The sequence below is a fragment of the Oryctolagus cuniculus genome, chromosome 5 (assembly GCF_964237555.1).
Source record: "Oryctolagus cuniculus chromosome 5, mOryCun1.1, whole genome shotgun sequence".
Classification (NCBI taxonomy): domain Eukaryota; kingdom Metazoa; phylum Chordata; class Mammalia; order Lagomorpha; family Leporidae; genus Oryctolagus; species Oryctolagus cuniculus.
In genome coordinates this window covers 85,642,166-85,663,560 of record NC_091436.1, presented here as the reverse complement: position 1 = coordinate 85,663,560, position 21,395 = coordinate 85,642,166, and the positions used below count along the sequence as shown (strand labels likewise).

The 21,395-nt window shown below is 36.8% G+C and overlaps 1 long non-coding RNA gene across 1 annotated transcript in view; it reads right to left on the bottom strand.

Moving 5' to 3' along the window:
- The window catches only part of LOC127493007 (uncharacterized), a 118,770-nt gene extending 106,386 nt beyond the window's left edge, over positions 1 to 12,384 (bottom strand). The window contains exon 1 of the long non-coding RNA XR_007922890.2: positions 11,927 to 12,384. This is a non-coding gene — a long non-coding RNA (uncharacterized lncRNA). The remainder of the gene's footprint in view (positions 1 to 11,926) is intronic.
- Positions 12,385 to 21,395: the final 9,011 nt, after the last annotated feature.

The window sequence follows — 21,395 nt, the reverse complement described above, 5'->3', positions numbered from 1 at the left end:
ATGCACTCACCTACTGTTTCATCACCCAGAAGGAAGAGATAAACCACCTCCAGCAGGTTGACAGGAGCTCAACTTAACCTCTGGGAGTCAGTTTCAAAAACCTGAAAAGTGTGTTTAATCATCTCTGTTCCTCTGGATTTTTAACTTTATTTTAAAGATTTGTTTATGTATTTTAAGTCACTTACAGAGAGAGATGGGGAGACAGAGGCAGAGATCTTCCATCTGCTGGCTCACCAGATGGCCACGATGATCAGCACTTTGGCCAGGCCAAAGCCAGGATCCAGGAGCTTCACTGGGGACTCCCACAAGCATGCAGGGCCCCAAACACTTGGACCATCCTTCGCTTATTTCCTTAAGCCATTAACAGAGAATTGGATTAGAAGTAGAGCATCCAGGACATGAACTAGCGCCTATATTAGATGCTGGTGTCACAAGCAGTATGTTTACCTGCTATGCCACAATGCCGGCCCTAATCCTCTGAATTTTTAAATTCTATAATGCACTGAGTATTTACCTAGGTATAACACTGGGTAAAGACAGACACATTGCTCTGTAACTGTAATTTCTCTTAACTAGCCTCAATTTCCATAGAACAAACTCACTACTGAAGCCAAGGCAGCTCATGACACCAAACTTGTCAAAGAAAACAAACAAAAAAAAACACCAATTTCAACATCTCTGGTATTCTTTCTAGCTCATTTTGACACATTTGACACATCTCTCTCTTCTCTTTCTCTCTCTCACTCTCACACACATACACACAAACTCACACACATACACACTCACTTGAAATGGTATGGAAGAAAAATATAGCTTCAACAAAGTCTGCCATTCATAAAACACAAGTTCAGGAATTTTCTTGTTTGAAATATGTCTCTGCTCATTAGTGGAACCTCTCTTGTCAATGCCCATGGCATTGCCCTCTAGAAAATGTTCACAATTATAGTGATCCCATAGCCACATGGCATGGATGTTGACAAATACTCTAGCTTTCTGCTAGTATATGATCACAAGGAGAGCAGCACTTTAATACAATCATAACTGTATGTAAGTCAAACTTGAGTTTTCTTTGGCAAAACAATTCCCTCAAAAATATGGTTCTAGGGGCTGGCGCTGTGGCATAGCAGATAAAGACACTGCCTGCAATACTGGCATCCCATGTTGGCACCAGTTCAAAACCTGGCTGCTCCACTTCCAATCCAGCTCTCTGCTATGGCCTGGGAAAACAGTGGAGGATGGTACAAGTGCTTGGGTCCTGCACCCACGTGGGAGACCTGGAAGAAACTCCTGGCTCCTGGCTTTGAATCAGCCCAGCTCTGACCATTGCAGCCATTTGGGGAGTGAACCAGTGAATTGAAGACTTTCTCTCTCTCTCTCTCTCTCTCTCTCTCTCTCTCTCTGCCTCTGCTTCTGCCTCTCTGTAACTCTGGCTTTCAAATAAATAAATAAATCTTAAAGAAATATATGGCTATTGTAGGTTTGCCTCTGCCCAATTCCACATGCAATAATCATTCCCAAAGTGTTTCTCAGGATATAATTCTTAAGCTTGGCAACTCTTCCCTTTATTAGCTGACCTCTGTATTTCCTCAATGTAATGACTGCTACCCTGAAGCCATTTGAAACAATAAACTTGGAATGCCTTAATCTGATTCTTGCTACTGAATTGCCTAGGTCTGGGTTCACGTCTTCATAGAAGCTTTGTGAGAAAACATTTGAAACACAGTTTTATCTTCAGAAGTTTGCTGCAAAAGTTGGCTTTTATAACCCCGAGAGTTTTGCTTCCAAATCTAATTCTTGTCTGTCTTCACCACCCTTCTGAAAAACATTTCAATAAAGAGTCCCCAGACATCAAATTTGTGTTTCTCCATGTGGTTACCCTAGGCCAACAGACTCAACAAATATGTGCTCTGTCTTTCAAGTTACCACAGACAATTTTGGTTTTTTTTTAATTTATTTTTTTAACTTTTATTTAATGAATATAAATTTCCAAAGTACGACTTATGGATTACAATGGCTTCCCCCCCATACCGTCCCTCCCACCCACAACCCTCCCCTTTCCCACTCCCTCTCCCCTTCCATTCACATCAAGATTCATTTTCGATTATCTTAATATACAGAAGATCAGCTTAGTATACATTAAGTAAGGATTTCAACAGTTTGCTCCCACACAGAAACATAAAGTGAAAAATAATAGATGATTTTTTTTTAAATGATGATGAAATCAGATCAGACCTATTGTCATGTTTAATCCCAGTGAGAGTCAAGTTGGGAGTTGATAATTTCTTTTTTTTTTTTTACAGAGGATCAGTTTAGTATACATTAAGTAAAGATTTCAACAGTTTGCACCCCCATAGAAACACAAAGTAAAATATATTGTTCGAGTACTCGTTATAGCATTAAATCTCAATGCACAGCACATTAAGGACAGAGATCCTACATGAGGAGTAAGTGCACAGTGACTCCTGTTGTTGACTTTACCAATTGACACTCCTGTCTATGGCATAAGTAATCTCCCTATGCTCCAGTCATGAGTTTCCAAGGCTATGGAAGCCCTCTGAGTTCTCCGACTCTTATCTTGTTTAGACAAGGTCATAGTCAAAGTGGAGGTTCTCTCCTCCCTTCAGAGAAAGGTACCTCCTTCTTTGAAGATCTGTTCTTTCCACTGGGATCTCACTCACAGAGATCTTTTGCCAGAGTGTCTTGGCTTTCCATGCCTGAAATACTCTCATGGGCTTTTCAGCCAGCTCCGAATGCCTTTAGGGCTGATTCTGAGGCCAGAGTGCTATTTAGGACATCTGCCATTCTATGAGTCTGCTGAGTATCTCACTTCCCATGTTGGATCACTCTCCCCTTTATTTATTCTATCGGTTAGTGTTAGCAGGTACTAGACTTGTTTATGTGCTCCCTTTGACTCTTAGTCCTTTCATTATGATCAATTGTGAACTGAAATTGATCACTTGGAATAGTGAGATGGCATTGGTACATGCCACCTTAATGGGATTGAATTGGAATCCCCTGGTATGTTTCTAACTCTACCATTTGGGGCAAGTCAGCTTGAGCATGCCCCAAATTATACATCTCTTCCCTCTCTTATTCCCACTCTTATGTTTAACAGGGATCACATTTCAGTTAATTTTCAACACTTAAGAATAACTGTGCAGAATCATGAAGCAAGACCCCTACCTTACACCTTACACAAAAATCCACTCAACATGGATTAAAGACCTAAATCTACGACCTGACACCATCAAGTTACTAGAGAACATTGGAGAAACCCTTCAAGATATTGGCACAGGCAAAGAATTTCTGGAAAAGACCCAGGAGGCACAGGCAGTCAAAGCCAAAATCAACTATTGGGATTGCATCAAATTGAGAAGTTTCTGTACTGCAAAAGAAACAGTCAGGAGAGTGAAGAGACAGCCGACAGAATGGGAAAAAAATATTTGCAACCTATGCAACAGATAAAGGGTTAATAACCAGAATCTTCAAAGAAATCAAGAAACTCCACAAAAACAAAACCAACAACCCACTTAAGAGATGGGCCAAGGACCTCAATAGACATTTTTCAAAAGAGGAAATCCAAATGGCCAACAGGCACATGAAAAAATGTTCAAGGTCGTTAGCAATCAGGGAAATGCAAATCAAAACCACAATGAGGTTTCACCTCACCCCGGTTAGAATGGCTCACATGCAGAAATCTACCAACAACAGATGCTGGTGAGGATGTGGGGAAAAACGGACACTAACCCACTGTTGGTGGGAATGCAAACTGGTCAAGCCACTATGGAAGTCAGTCTGGAGATTCCTCAGAAACCTGAATATAGCCCTACCGTTCGACCCAGCCATCCCACTCCTTGGAATTTACCCAAAGGAATTTAAATTGGCAAACAAAATAGCGGTCTGCAGCCTAATGTTTATTGCAGCTCAATTCACAATAGCTAAGACCTGGAACCAACCTAAATGCCCATCAACGGTAGACTGGATAAAGAAATTACGGGATATGTACTCTTTAGAAGACTATACTGCTGTAAGAAACAACGAAATCCAGTCATTTGCAACAAAATGGAGGAATCTGGAACACATCATGCTGAGTGAAATAAGCCAGTCCCAAAGGGACAAATACCATATGTTCTCCCTGATTGGTGACAACTGACTGAACACCAAAAAGGAAACCTGTTGAAGTGAAATGGACACTATGGGAAACGGTGACTTGATCAGCATAGCCCTGACTGTTAATGAACAACTTAATACATTATCCCTCTTAGTATTCTTTTTGTCTGTTCTACTTAATATGACTGGTTTAATTCTGTAATTAATACACAGACAAATTTGTAACAAATATTTTCAACAATCTGTAATCAGCATCCTAAGAGCCTATAGTATCTGTTGCCTTGCAATCCACTTCCAAACTACTATGCTATTGTTATATATATATATGCTATATGTTATATTGTTAGGACTCCAAACTGGGTACCATTTTATTCATTTGTTAGCTGCTGTTATAAAAAGGCCCTAAACACAGTGACTCATACTAAGAACAAAATTTTTTGCTTTACCTCAAGGCAGTCTAGAACTTGCAAGGTGGCTCAATCACTGGTAAGACATAGAATTCAAGATCTCTCCAGTTGCCAGCATTTCCCAGCCAGTAGACAGGAGTGTAGAGAGAGACAAAAGCAAACAGGTGCTCTTTAAGGAGGTGACCTATCCTCCTAAGGAGGTTACCTAGAAATTATACAAATATCAGTTCACACCCCAGTGACTTGAACTTATATCATAACTGGATACAAATACATTCTCTAGCTGGGTAACCACCTGCTCTGCTAAGACCTACTGGAAAGGGATAGTACTAAAGATGGAAAGGGGATGGTTAGCGAAGGGCAGTAAGTAGTCTCTTCCAAGTGCAGATTGCCTAACCCCATCCCATTACTATTACACTGTTCTTGTTCCCTGTATAAACAGAATTTCTACGAGTCTACAAAACAAAGTATGCAGTGTAGAATCACAAATCCAGACACAGACATCTCTTTGATGTATTTACATAGATCATAACCCTCATACATTACAAATTCCCAAGTTCAGCTTTCCATTCACAACAACATTTCACCTCTTTTAAGGAAAAACTAACATACAATTCTATCATCTCTATTTGGGATTGTTTGTACTGGACTTCACTTCTTATCTTCATATCAGATTTCTTATCATCCTGTGTCACATGACACACACCCATTAGCCACAGCACAATTTCCAGCTGGATGTGGGAATTGCCAAACTTTTCAACCCAGGGTATGATTTTTCCCAATTTCACAAACTCCAAAATTATGATTTATAGGAAAATTATTTGATCATACACATTCACACAAATACAGTGCACAGCATTCCAAGATAAAACGGAAAGCAGGCCCCTCCTGAAGACAGTACATTGCTCCTAAAGCCAGGTGCCCAGTGTGTTTTTTGAGCCTTTTTAAGTCTATTTCAATGCATTCTAATTTAGAACTATAATTCATGCTGTTATCAGCAAAAAGCTTACTTCTCAGGTGCCTTGATACTAGGAAGTATACACCTTGAATAAGAAATTCCTGACAGGTCTATTACCCATTATAAATTAAGTATAATGTTATTATGCACCACGTACAGATGGGGTTTTAATAGTAGTAAGTCTGTCATCATGAGACAATCTCTGGTTTAACCAAACAAATCCCATTTGTGAACACGCAAGTAAACAAAACAAAGGAAAGTGATTCCATGTATATATCTTCCCCTAAAAGGTTTATCTACCTCATTGGCCTCCCCTCTAACTTGCACGAGTGCCTTCTATTCTCAACATGAAATTCTTGTCAGCTATGAATCTAGAAGAGTGAGGTCGTTTTGACAGTTATTTATTTAAAAATTCATAAATGGCAATCACCTCAATATAATTAAAGGACTATGATTGCTCTTCTTCTTATTGTCTTTAATGATCCCTTGATTGGAGGAGGAAATACATACATACTCCCATGTACTAGACAACCAAATCCACTCAACATAATTCTTTGCAGCATGAGTTTATAAATACACAATATTCCCTATATACATCCACAAGAAATATTCTCAGCCAGCAGCACCCTTTCCCACAAAATGCTATAAGTAGCCTTAGAATTATCATTTAGGAAAAATTCCAAGAAATTGTCGTCAATTATAGTTGTTCCTCAGAGTTGAAGCCAGTTTAACACCCTTACAATCACACACATCCATACACGTACACACACACACACACACACACAGAGAGAGAGAAAGGTTACACAGAAAATTAGTGGTACATCTATGAATTAAGCCCAGGATTCTTATTTCCTGAGGCTAGTTCTATTTCTTCCACAAGCCACTGTGGTGACTAATTGGTAAATTAACAATATTTGCCGAGGTTTTGAAAGCCTTTATTTACCAAAGAGAAAATCATTGAAAGAAAAATGAAAGTCAATTCCTAGTTCCCTGGATGACATTTTGAAAGATCTGTACTACAAAAATAACTGCTACAAGCTCTTCTAAATGTTGAGAAGGCAAAAAATAATTCTACTAATTAAATGCTTAATTGTTTTTTATTATATATTGAATTATTATTAGGTTAAATGTATGACAAAAAATATAAATCATGTGTACATTATGCAGTTTATTCATGCCCCTTACCTGATCAGTTTATAGAATTTTAATGTCAATTTTATAGTACTTTTCTAAGAAATTTATTGGGCATAATTTTGACAAATCAGGTGGAATAGATAGGGTCTACCTTTATTTTAAAGAATGGGGTAATCACTGACTTCCTTGCATCCTAGTTTTTCCATAATTAAGTTGAAGGAGTTTCAATAGTCCCTTAAAGTGCTCAGACCCTAACACTCAAAGCATGATTTTGTTCTTTCAAAAATTATTAAAGTATATTTAAACTAAAGCATTCCTTTTATTGTATATAAAATACTCTCAACTTGCTTGACATAAGAATTATGGAAAATTATGTGCCTCATATCTTTTTAAGCTGACATTTAAATACTTATCTCAACTGTAATAGATGCAATTCAGAGTTTATTGTGTATTGTATGACATTTAAATATATTTTAAAACGCACTTGGTGTGGCATATTTGAAGCCCAACATATAAAACATATCTGCTACAGAAAACTTCACCGACAGTTCTCATGGTAAAACAGTCAAATCATAATTGTCTGAACCATAAAAAGTTCAACTTCCAGTTAACATGTCACTATATGTCCATAGCAGCAATTTTTCTGAATCTGAATTCTATACATAAGCTGAAACAAAGTGAGCATAGTATAGCATGAGTATTTAACCTGAATGAAATCACACATTACATTTAAATACATTTATAACATATATAAAATTCAGGAGTTTTGTATTTTGAAGAATTCCTCTATTTTGCTGCCTGTTTTTATATCATTATAGTAAGATTCAAGATGTGAAAAAAGTGCACTTCTTTTTGTAAAGTAGGAAATGATCATTGTAAAAAGGGAGGTAATCAAGGGGAAAAACTGACAGCAAGAGTTGTTCCCAGATATACTGTGGCAGGGATCCCACTCCCTGGGTAGGGAAAAAAAAAAAAAAAACAGTCAAAGGCAAAAACTCCTAGGGCAGCAGCAGCTCTCTGGGACTGGGAGGTGGAGGGAGCTTTCTGAGAAATACCTCATCTGCAACTAGGTCAACTAAACCAAATCTAATGCCTGCAGGTGTAACTGTGTGTGACAGTTATATAAGCATTGCTATAGCTTTTAACTATCCAATCAAATATGTGTAACCAAATATGTAAAAGTTACAGTTTTTGTGCCAGTGTATATAAAACAACACCCTGTTTTTTTCGGAGTCCAGACTCTGGATACAATTCCTCTGGGACTGCTGGCAAGAATAAAATCTATTTTTCTGTTAACAGCTTTGGTGTTCCATGTCCCTGTCAGAGAATCCTGCTACATGATCAGCTTTGGAAAACAATACAAGGAAGTTGAGCATCTACAAAAGGATTTCCCTAAAGTTGTCATAGCAATATACATCTGAAAATTCTTCAAGTATCCTCAGGAATATGCATATCTTATTCAAAGATATCTAGAATGGAATCCTCTCAGGGTTATAAACAAAATGTGCAGCAGCTAGTATGTCCTCACTGAAAGAAATGAGACACAAAGAATGTTCATGAAAGCATTCATTCCAGTAGGCACCAGCACCCGCAAGTCTTCATTGTAAATCTGCTTGCCATAACCATGCATGTACAAGGCAAAGAAATTTCATATTAGGACTACTGTCACTGAGTGACTTGCTGGAATGCTTATGATGATATTTATGAGGTTGAGTCAGAAAAATTCTGCTGATTATCAATATTTGGCAGAATGGGAAAGTGATAGCCTAAGTGCCTCATCAGTCTTCTCCCATTAAAATCAGAATAAGTTGACCACACAATTATATTTGAATTTATTGGGTTATCTATTTAACCTTTAGTTCCTGTAATTCTCAATGTAGATGCATCCTAAATAATGCACTTTTAAAGGGGAAAGGTACAAAGGTTTTTTTTTTACTTCATCATAAACTTGATATAATATGTAAAATTTCCTCACATAAGAAGAAAGTTCAGTTCTTTTACGAATCAACCGAGAAAAATAAGATTTATTCACTCATTACTTGATAGATAATATAAGAAAAGCATGCATACACTTTGTTAAAAGAAATTATATAATTTTAATATTACTGGAAAATAAAGTGCAAGAGGTAAGTAGTAAAGAAAAACCTGTACTGATTAGCAAGGAGTGTGCAACAAAGGCTTTGTAAGGACTCATTCTTTTCTTTACCATTTTTTTAAAAAGATTGATTTCTTTATTTGAAAGTCAGAATTACACAGAGAGAGAAGAGGCAGAGAGAGAGAGAGAGAGGTCTTCCATCCGCTGGTTCATTCCCCAGATGGCTGCAACAGCTGGAGCTGCGCATCCGAAGCCAGGAGCCAGGATCTTCCTCAAGATCTCCCACACGGGTGCAGGAGCCCAAGGACTTGGGCCATCTTCTACTGCTTTCCCAGGCCATAGCAAAGAGCTGGATCAGAAGTGAAGCAGCCGGGTCTCGAACCGGCGCCCATATGGGATGCTGGCGCTTCAGGCTGGGACATTAACCCACTGCGCTACGGTGCTGGCCCCTCTTTACCATTTTTTTAAAGTAGGACTCAAATATCTTTCAACTGTTTTACAACAGAAGAAAGAACCATGTTAAGAACAGAAATGGGATACAACAAACGTGACTCTAAATTTGTTAGTGAAATTTAATCCAAAAATGTCTGAAATAAATCAGTACAACTTCACCACTGAGCATTTTCACAAGGAATATGTCAGAATTTTGGTGTTTAAACTCTCATCTGAAAGAGATGGACTGCCTTTATTTGTTCATTGATTTCTTAATAAAACTTTGGGCAAACACAAAAAAAGAAATGACTGTGTGTATCAGTACTGATACTAATAGAATTTTGTCAAACTTCATTTTATATATTTGTCAAATCAGTGATTAAGAATTATATACTACTATACTTTTAATGACCTGTGATTATTTATAACTTCAGTGTAAATGAATTAAATCATCTTTTCATTTGGTTATTGTTTATAATCCTTGCCCAGAATCCCAATTAACTACGGTCTTTTCATTTTTCATTTGTTGACTTTTTTATTTACTTATTTATAAAAAGAAATAAATGTCATGTATTTCATATACACAGTTTTAAGAACAAAATGATGCTTCCCATCCTACCCTCCTTTTCCTCCCCTGCTACCACCCCCGCCACCTCCTTGAAGGCATCAGTTTTAATCTTCTGATTAAAACCATATTTATACTACAGAACACTCCCTCTTGTGGCAGTGCAGGGAATAAACATTAAAGGACAGTAAGACAAGACAAGAATTTGGGAAGATTGAGGTATTTTAGGTGAAAGAAATGTTGAATAGAAATACCACTGAGGATAAACAGAAGTTTATTATTAAATATAGATTTAATAGTAGGAGCCTCCACAACTTGAGATTATTGATTGTAGGCAGAAGAATGGATGGTGATTTGACTAAATAGGAGAATGAAAGAATGGAGAACAGAATTTGACATGGTTCAGATTTGGATGTCTGGTATTAGACACATAGATATTTATTTGTGAAACAGAGGTCAAAGCTAAAGATAAAAATAGAAGCTCTTTGGCAGAGGTTATTGAAGCTGTAGAAGTGAGTGGAGTGAAAGCAGGAGCTTATTCAGTGTGGAGTGAAAAGGAGGATTGAGTAAAGAAAATCAATATGACTGTGATAGGTCGAAGAAAGAATCCTGCAATAGAGACTGAGCCATACATCCAGAGAGTTACTGAAAAGCTAGAGTACCTTGGGGTCATAGGAACAAAGGGAAATAAGTGCTTCAGAATGATAGTCATCAACAGTAAGACTTCACCAACTAGAAACTTAAAAAGAATAAAAGCATGACGATTGGAAGAATGTGATTATTTGTTGGTAAGAGGTTTTTATTTTCCTGATGTAGTAATTTAAAATAAGGTGCAATGAGAGGTAAAGAAAGAGGATAAATTTGAATATGAAAGTACAAAGATGACTGCAGCAGCTGGAAAGGGCAGATGATCCAGATGAGCTCAAGAAGTGCTTTTATTTAATAAAAGTTGTATATCTTTAAAGTGTACAACGTGATATTCTGATATGCATACACAGTGGAATGATTACTATGATCAAACAAATTAGCTTATATCCTCACATAGTTGCTTTTTGTATGTATATGGTGAGAGCATCTGAAATCTACACGGTCAAGAAATCTCCAGTTTACAATACAATAGTCTACAATAATTATAGTCATCATGCTGTACGTTAGCTCTCTAGACTTATTCATTCTACATTAACTACAACCGTGTACCATTTGACTAAAATCTATTTCCCCCATCTCTCCATTCCTGATAACTACCGTTCTATTCTTTGCTTCAACGTATTCAACTATTTTTACTTGCATATACAAATAAGATCATGCAGTATTCCTTTTTTAGGGCTCTGATTTCCTCCAGGTTCTTAATATCTTCCAGATTCATCCATGTTGTCAGAAATGCAGGAAAAAGAAAATCTTTTATTTTTAAATCATTTGGAATGCTTTTCTAAAAGATATGAAAGATTCTATCAAGGTGAAATCAGCAAGATACTGGAATAGGAAAGCTCAGTTTCCAAACCCCTCTCTCTACCCCCAGAAAAATAAGGAACCAAGTATCTACAGACCAAAACACTTCACTGGAAACTGCAATATTCAGAAACAAGCCTGAGACACCCATGTGGCCCACAAAAATAAATGAGCACTTAATTAGAAGGATAGGAAGAATAGTCTCACTTTAAACACAGTGTCCCCTTTCCTCCCATAAGTAAGCACAATTCCAGATGGAGATGATATCCCTGGGCCTAGAGTTTCTATAAGGAGAAAAGAGAACTAGAAGCAGTTATACAGCTTCCATATCTTTCTGAGTGCTTCCCGAGAAGCCCATTCCAGTTTTACCTCATAGCAAATAGGGCAATGCATGGCTAGTCGGCCCACAGTTGGGTACAAAGACAGTAACCAGTAGATGTTCTTGCCAATATCTCTATGTGGTTACAAGCAATCACACCCAATCAAAGAATCCAGCCAAGTTCATAGCCCTCCTGTAAAGCTGAGTTGGTTGCCTTTAGAAGCACAATGGGATGTGCAATTTAGCTTGAATTCCTAGATAGCTAGTCTCTATGTCCAGACCTGAGCCCACCACAGTGACCCATCAAGGCAGGTGTCACCTGCCTGCACTCAAAATATGGGCTAGAACTGTTTGATTTGGAAAATCAAGCAGCAGCTCAGCCAAAATCCCACCCCAAAGCTTAACCTGCCAGGGAGGCATCTTCAATTTAAATAGCACAGTCTCTGGTCCTACTCACCACAAGCAGAAACTGTGTCTATCCTTGAATCCCAGTCTGAAGTTCACATAACTGCAGCTCCAAATGGAGTTGCCAGCACAAGATATGCATCCCGTGACCAACAAGACCAGAGGCTGTTATATCTGACAACAAAGACCAGCCAGTGATCTTGCTACCCAACTCAGAGCAAACATAGCAGTCCCATCAACTGAAGAACCCACAGAAAGTAGTGCCTGCCCAGAATCCTCACTAGCTGGAATTCCATAGCTCACAAACTGCATTATCTGAAGATCTATAAACAGAACATCTACAAACACCAAAGAAAGATTTTCCTCCTCAAATGCACAGGCAATGATGCAAAAGCACAAGTGTTACAAAGAATCAGAGAGTCATGATACTCCAAAAGAAATTAACTAAACTCCAATAATGGACTCCAAAGAAATGGAGATCTGTTAAATAACTGATCATGAAATCAGACTAATCTCCTTAAAGTTCAGTGAACTAAAATAATATACAGAGAAAAAATTAAATGAAATTTAGAAAACAGCAATGAACAAAGTGATAAATTTGACAATTAAATAAAACAATTAAAACATGTCACAGAAGTGAAGAATACAATGAGAAAATTGAAAAATTCAGTAGATGTCTTCAGCAAATTTAACTGAGCAGAAGAAAAAATTCATAAAATCAAAGGCGAAATATTTTAAAATAGTCAATCAGTAGAGTAAAATAAAAATTTTAAGAAAAAAAGTTTATGAGAACATGAAACACCATAAAGAGATGAAGCTTTGGAATAATGGGAGTTTCAGAGGAGAATAAAAAGAGGAGTCTGAGAGTATATTTAAAGAAATAATAATGGGATAGTTCCCTAAGCTTGGGAGCACAGAAAGATGCAGAGAAAACCCAGTGGTTCTAATCAAATTCAACTAAAAGAAGACTTCACTAATATACACAATAATCAAAGCATTAAAAATCAAATTTAGGCCAGTGCTGCAGCTCCCTAGGCTAATCCTCCACATGCGGCACCGGCACCCTGGGTTCTAGTCCTGGTCAGGGCGCCGGATTCTGTCCTGGTTGCTCCTCTTCCAGGCCAGCTCTCTGCTGTGGCCCGGGAGTGCAGTGGAGGATGGCCCAAGTGCTTGGGCCCTGTACCCACATGGGAGACCAGGAGAGGCACCTGGCTTGTGGCTTCGGATCAGCGCACTGCGCCAGCCACACAGCGCCAGCCGCAGAGCGCCAGCCGCAGTGGCCACTGTGGGGTGAACCAACAGAAAAGGAAGACCTTTCTCTCTCTCTCTCTCTCTCTCTCTCTCTCTCTCTTACTGTCCACTCTGCCTGCCAAAAAAATTAAAAAAAAATAAAAAATCAATTTAATCAATTGATGACTGAATAAATAAATTATGATATGTACACACTATGAAATACTACTTATTCATAAAAAATTAAATCCTGTTATTTGCAACTAAATGGATGCAACTAGGAACCATTATACTTAGTGAAATAAGCCAGTCCCTAAAGACAAATACCATATCTTTTCCCTGATCTCTGGTAACTAATAGAGTACCAAAAATGTAATGTATGGAAGCAAAACTGACATTTTATCTCTATGGTGGGGAATAGTGTTTTGTTTTGTTTTTTTCTTTTACTATTTGTTGTACTCTTTACTTAGTGTAGAGTTAATCTTGTGAGTATAAAATAGGCTGAAAGTAGATCATTGTAAATATTAAGACTGGGAATAAGAGAGGAAGGAGCAGGAAGGGTGGGAGCATGAGAGGAAGTGAGGGTAGGGTGGGAAGGATCACTATGTTCCTAAATCTGTATATATGAAATTCATGAAATTTGTATGCCTTCAATACAATTAATAAAATAAAAAAGCAAAAAAAAAAATCAAGGACAAAAAAAAATCTGAGAACAGCAAGGGATAAGAAATATATCATACAAAAGAATTCCAAAATGGCTATCAGTGGATGTTTCAGCAGAAACCCTATAGACCAGGAGAAGGTGAGATAATATTTTCAAAATGCTAAAGGGAAAAAACAACTTGCCAACCAAGAACACTTTACCCAGCAAAGTTTTCTTTCAGAAATGAAAAAAAATGAAAACTTTCCCAAAATCTAAGGGAGTTGATAAGCATAAGGCAGGAATTTCTAAATAGTTTTATTTAAACTGAAATAAAACATTGCTAATTAAGAACATAAAACAAATGAAATAAATAAACTCAAAGATGTAAGTAAAACAGTTATATTCAAAATACTCTAGAATTGTAATGGTGATGTGTACACAAATTAATCCCTTGTACAAGTGTTGGAAGACAAAATTCGTAGTAACTGTTTCTAAAATAAATAGTCAATTGAGACACATAACAAAATAATGTAAATTCTGGCATCAAAAAATAAAGCATTTTGGGGGAGTGTAGAATTATTGTATGTAATCAAAGTTAAGTTGCTATCAGCTAGAAATAGGCTTCTATAAGGAGTTCTATGGAAACTCCACAGTACTTAACAAAACAAAAATCTTTAGTAGAAACATGTACTATGCTGTTTTAATTACTATATCATGTGAAACCATAAAAAGTCCCAAGAAGTCACAGTAATCATGAGCAGAAAGAGAAAAGCTGAAGGCATAATACAATCTAAATTCAAACTATATTACAAAGATATAAAAAAAAATTTAATTTTTTAGAAGGTGACAGTGAAATGGTGGTTACAACGATGGTGCAGGATAGATAGAACAGAGATAATTTTCATAAGGTACAAAATGTCAGATAGGAAGAATGAGGGTTTTTTAATTTCAGATCTATTGCACAACATGATGAATAATATGTGTATTGTACACTTCAAAAGTACTGAGTTAATTTTTGAGTACTATAACCACAAAAAATAGTATGAGATGACAGATGTGTTAATTACCTTGATTTGATCATTGCATGTTATATCCATAAGTCCTAACATCACTTTGTAGCCCATAAATATATGAAAATATAACTTGCAAACTTAAAATAAATAAGATATTAAAAACAAAAATGGAAGATTTAGACAGTTTCAAAAGTACTGAAATGCCTGTACAGAGCGAAATATAAAGGAGAGAGACTGTAAACTAAAGTGAAATAGAAAGTGAGAACAGGCTTTGCAGACCAGAGTTGGGTAGAAGAACTATAGATAGAGGGACATAATCAAAGGGAAGGAGAAAAGGATGTATAACAGAAAAAATGGAGTCTGGTACACTTGCAACCATTTTCTCTCCAAAGCAGAAGTAAACATCGTCTGTCAGAAGTATTTGATAGGGGAAAAGAAGGTGGAATATAGGGACACTGAAGAAGAAAAGAGTGGCTGGCATTGTGGTGCAGCTGTTTAACCTACCGCTTGCAATGCTGGCATCTCAAGGGAGTACCAGTACAAGTTCTGGCTGCTCTACTTCCAATCCAGCTCTCTGCCAATGTGCCTGGGGAAACAGCAGGGTATGGTCCCAATTACTTGGGCCCATGCCACCCACAGGGGAAACCCAGATGGAGTTCTTGGCTCTTGGCTTCCGCCTGGACCAGTACTTGCTATTGTAGCCATTTGATTAGAGAACCAGCAGATAGAAGATAATACTCTTTTCCATCTTTCAAACAAATAAATACAAATAAATCTTTAAAAAAAAAGAAGAGAAGAGAATGTGAGAATTAGTCATGTGAAGGACAGAGAGCTAATTATGGAAACAGAGTAGGGTTGTCCTGTGACTTGGAATCCCGTATTGAGATTGATGGCCATGATTTGAAAATGTCAGCAGTCTGCATGTATAATCTTAACCAGCAGTTCAGAAACAAGCCTCAGAGAGCAAGCAATTATATTAATCTGTGTTAGGATTTTTGATTAGCAGTCATGGTAAAAGGGCAGTAAAGTAAGAGATTTTATGATTCTAGCAAATATATAGCTCTACTTATTATCCTGGGATTCCAAGCCAGATGAGAAAATGACTAAAAATAGTAAGAAAGCAGTAGTAAGAGAATGGGTTTATAGACAAAGGAATAGTGTATGGAGGTGGACAAAGTTAGTACAATAGAGGAGATAATTCATTAAACACAGTTCTGAAGGAGATGTGAAAAAATGGCAACCTAATCACAAGTGAATGGACTTACTCAAGGTTAAAGGACACATTGTCCTCTGAAACAGCAAGCCAGGACATATGGATTGATATAAGTGCAGGACATTAGCAAATGGAGATTTAAAGTGGATCTACTTCAACCACTCAAAATTTTTCACACAACAAAAGTTTACCAAAAATATTTTAGCCATGTACCTAATTTTAAGAAAATATATAAAGTAACTTTTTTAAAAACAACAAAAATATATACAGTACCTTATATAATGAGCTCAGTTAATTGGGTACATATTTGAGAGATCAAAGTGGTTTTATAATGGGTACAGTTTATATCAGCAAACACAAAAAAATTCTACAACATGCACTTTAACAAATATAGCTCATTGCAACAAACTTTTTTTAGTTTCAATATTATAAATCAATTTATACAAAACCAGTAAGATTCCTCAATAAATTGTTAGTTACTATTTTTTCCATCTATATTTTTTTATTTATTTTTATTTAGTAAATATAAATTTTCAAAGTACAGTTAATGGATTACAATGGCTTCCCCCCCCATAATTTCCCTCCCACTCACACCCTTCCCATCTCCCGCTCCCTCTCCCATTCCATTCACATCAAGATTCATTTTCAATTATCTTTATATACACAAGATCAATTCAGTATATATTAAGTAAAGATTTCATCAGTTTGCACCCACACAGAAACACTCTTGCATGTTTTGAGGAACTAAGGGCAGTCCATTCTGTGTCCTGCAGCTCTGGAACTGTGGCAGGTGGAGCTACAATCTCTGGAGTAACTTGTACTCACCAGTGGGACCTGAAGGGTCCTGACTGCATTCCTGTTTCAGGCTGGTGGCTGCCAGCCAACAATCCCCAGAAAAATTGGCACCCAGCCTATGAGACCTGGATAAGGACCACGCTGCATCCTGCAGTTCTGTGACTATGACTATTGATTTGATAAACCTCAGCAACAACTGTGCTCCCCATGAGCCCTGCAGAGAGCAGTAACAACATTCCTCTGTTCTAGGCCTACACTTGCTAGTACACCATCCTCCATGTAACTTGCAATCATCATCTAGGACCTGGATAAACTTCCCTCCAAGGCCTGCAATTCTGAAACTGGGACTAGTGGAGCCATATCCCATAGAGTCACCTTAGTTCATCTTAGACCTGGGTGAAAGCCCCACTACATTCTGCAACTCTGGGTCTGTGACGGTTCTGTATGTGTAAGAACACCTGTGCTCCCCTATAGATCCTGGGAAAGGATCTATCTGCATCCCACTAATCTAGTTTGAATCAGCTACCCAGAATATCCCGTGATTAACATGGACTATGTGGGTAAGGTATCCTCCGAGTCCTGGAACTGGAACTGTTGGAGTTATAGTACACAGAATCACCTGTGTTCACCCATGGGACCTGGGGAGGATCCTATGTATATCCCACTGCTCCAGATTGATTCCTGCCAGGGCACAATCCCCAGCATAACCTGCATGTAAAACTCAAGACCTGGATAAGATCTCCATTGCATTCTGCAGCTCTGGAGGTGCAGCTGCTGGTCCTCTGAATCCCAGAAACACTTGCATTGGCCCCAAGGGACCTGGAGGCAGGGCCCATCTCCATTTCACTGCTACAAGTCCACCGTGCACAATTCCCAGCATAACTATCCTTTCCCCAAGAGACTTCAGAAGGTATTTCCAGGACAAACAAAAACAGACAATTCATAACCACTAGATAAGTCCTACCAGAAATTCTGATGTGAATTCTTATAATTAAAAGAACAATCATTATCAAAACATATGATAACATAAAATTCACGAATAAAGATATACAAAACAATAAGAGAATTCAAAGTTATCATGAGATAAAACTACCAAAACACAAAGATAAATAATAACAGAGACAGAAAGAAAAAAATATATAAAGCGGTCAGCTAGAAGTCAACAAAATGACAGGAGTTAGTTTGCATCTATCAATATTAACCTTTATTGTCAATGGGTTAAATTCCCAGTCAAAAGATATAGGCTGGCTGAATGGACAAAAACACAAAACTCAACTATATGCTTCCTGAAAGAAACTCAATTCACAGGTAAAGATACATATGCTTGAAAGTGAAGAGTTGGAAAAAAGATATGTCATGCAAATGGAAATAAAATTTGAGCAGGAATAGGTATGCTCACATCAGATAAAACAGACTTTTTTTTTTTTTTTTTTTTGACAGGCAAAGTGGAGAGTGAGAGAGACAGACAGAGAGAAAGGTCTTCCTTTTGCCATTGGTTCACCCTCCAACGGCCGCCACAGCTGGCGTGCTGCGGCCAGCGCACCGCGCTGGTCCAAAGGCAGGAGCCAGGTGCTTCTCCTGGTCTCCCATGGGGTGCAGGGCCCAAGGACTTGGGCCATCCTCCACTGCACTCCCGGGTCATAGCAGAGAGCTGGCCTGGAAGAGGGGCAACCCGGACAGAATCCGGCGCCCCCACCGGGACTAGAACCTGGTGTGCCAGCGCCGCTAGGTGGAGGATTAGCCTATTGAGCTGCGGCGCTGGCCCATAAAACAGACTTTAAATCAAAATTTTTAAAAAGAGACAAAGGGCATCATATATTGATTAGAGAATCAATTTGGTAAGAAGATTTAATAATCATATATGCTCCCAACCAAACCATCCTAATAAAGAAAATGTATTACACCTAAAGGGAGAAACAGACTCCAATACAATAATAGTAGAGGACTTCAATTTCCCAGTGTCATCAATGGACAGATCATTTAGACAGAAAAGAAGCATAAATGTATCTGTCTTGAACCATACTCTAAAGCAAATGCAACTAACCACAGCTACTTCTACATAATTCCGAAACATTTTTACTACCTCTAAAAGAAAACCTTGTACCCATAAATGATGCCCTTTGCCACCAGCTTTTGACAACACAATCCACATTTTGCCTCTATGGGTTCATCTTTATTCATACTTCATAAATGTGGAATCACACAATATATGACTTTTTGCATCTGTCTTGTTTCATTTAGCCAAATGTTTCCAAAGTCCATCCACATGTTTGCATATATCAGTATTTCATTCCTGTTCCCACTGAATAATATTCTACAGTATGTATATATCACAATTTGTGCATTCATTCTTCTTTTTATGGACATTTGAACTGTTTCCATATTTTGGCTATTGTGAATAATACTGCTATGAATATTTTTGTACATTTTTGAGTACCTGGTTTCAATTCTTATCTATAGAAGCAGAATTCTTACGTCATATGATAATTCTATGTTTAATTTTTGAGGAAACCATTTCTTTCACAATGCTAAATTATATTTTTGTCATAGTTTTAATTTAGAATTTAATAAAAATATTCTACTTTTATTTCTTTAAAATAATTCTTAAATTTTACTCATTGTATTTCTAACATATATACTTACAAGTATCTTCAAATTTCAAAGATATTATGCTCTGCTCTTTTACTGGAAAATTTAACATATGTTATATCAATATTATATTTTAATTGCTATTTATTTAATTGCTATTCTTATTTAATTGCTATTTATTTTATAGTGTAAAATCTGCAATTAAGGAAAATACAATTCAATTCAAATTCTTTTTTTTTAACTTTTATTTAATGAATATAAATTTCCAAAGTACGGCTTATGGATTACAATGGCTTCCCCCCATAACGTCCCTCCCACCCGCAACCCTCCCCTTTCCCACTCCCTCTCCCCTTCCATTCACATCAAGATTCATTTTCGATTCTCTTTATATACAGAAGATCAGTTTAGCATACATTAAGTAAAGATTTCAACAGTTTGCTCCCACACAGAAACATAAAGTGAAAAATAATAGATGATTTTTTAAATGATGATGAAATCAGATCAGACCTATTGTCATGTTTAATCCCAGTGAGAGTCAAGTTGGGAATTGATAATTTCTTCTTCTTTTTTTTTTTTTTACAGAAGATCAGTTTAGTATACATTAAGTAAAGATTTCAACAGTTTGCACCCCCATAGAAACACAAAGTGAAATATACTGTTTGAGTACTCATTATAGCATTAAGTCTCAATGTACAGCACATTAAGGACAGAGATCCTACATGAGGAGTTAGTGCACAGTGACTCCTGTTGTTGACTTTACAAATTGACACTCCTGTTTATGGCATCAGTAATCTCCCTATGCACCAGTCATGAGTTTCCAAGGCTATGGAAGGAAAATACAATTCAATTCAAATTCTTAATGAATATCATAAGTTTATAAGCCTATAAAACTGTATAATGATAATTCTGATAATTCATTTTCATTGGTTGATATGAAAAATCTATTATTTTATCTGTTTATAAATTAATTAGATACTATGCCCAGTAATATTTAAATAATTAGATATAGTTATGGTAAATCTACTTAACAAAAATATCTCTACCAATTAAATAAATGCCATCCATATTATACTTGTAATTCCAAAAGTCAAATAGAATATTTTCTAAATATATTTTAGTTATCAATTTTCTTTCTAAGGAAATGTTATGGAACAGTCATTATACCATGAGAAAAACAGCATGCAGTATGTAATTCCCATCAAATTGTTAGATAAATGTTTAAAATAAAGTTTGACAAAACACTGCATTTGCATCAAAACTGATACCCAAAGGCTTCTTTTTATGTTTCCTTTTTCTAAATTTTAATTTCCACATATAAGAGAGAACATGTGGTATTTGCCTTTCTGCTTCTGTATAATTTCATTAAACATGATGTCCTCCACTTCCAGCCATTTTGCTGCAGAGATTTATTTAATCATTCAATAATATCCCAGTTACATAATATCACATTTTCTGCACACATTCTTCTGATGATGGACACCTTGGTTGATTCAATATTTTGACTGTTGTGAACAGTAGTGTTATAAACATGGTGAAGCAGGTATCTCTTTGATAAAATTAGTTCATGCCTTTGAGGTTTATACCCAGGAGTGGTATCCCTGGATCATAAGACAGGTCCATTTCTAGTTCCTTAAAAAAAAATCTCATTACTGTTATCCACAGTGGCTGACTAATTTATGAAAGACATCAATTTCTTGTGGCTCCCAATATATCCTGCACTGCGCTGCTTCACCCTAAAGAAAGTCAAATGTGATTGTTTGACTACGATATTCAAGGCATTTGTAATACTGTTCTGCACTGGAAATGAATTTCACTTATACCAACATATGAAATATCATATAGTTATCAATAACATATACAAAATGCATGCTACAGAATGAAAAAATAACTTAGTTTTCTCTCTCTTTACAAAAGACAAATAAGCAAACAAACCCTCAAGAGTCTTCCAAATATTACAGGAAGTTTGTAGGTTAAGTAAATTTTGGCAAAACTAATGATTTTTCATATTACTCATCAAGACTCATTTATGGGTTCAAAA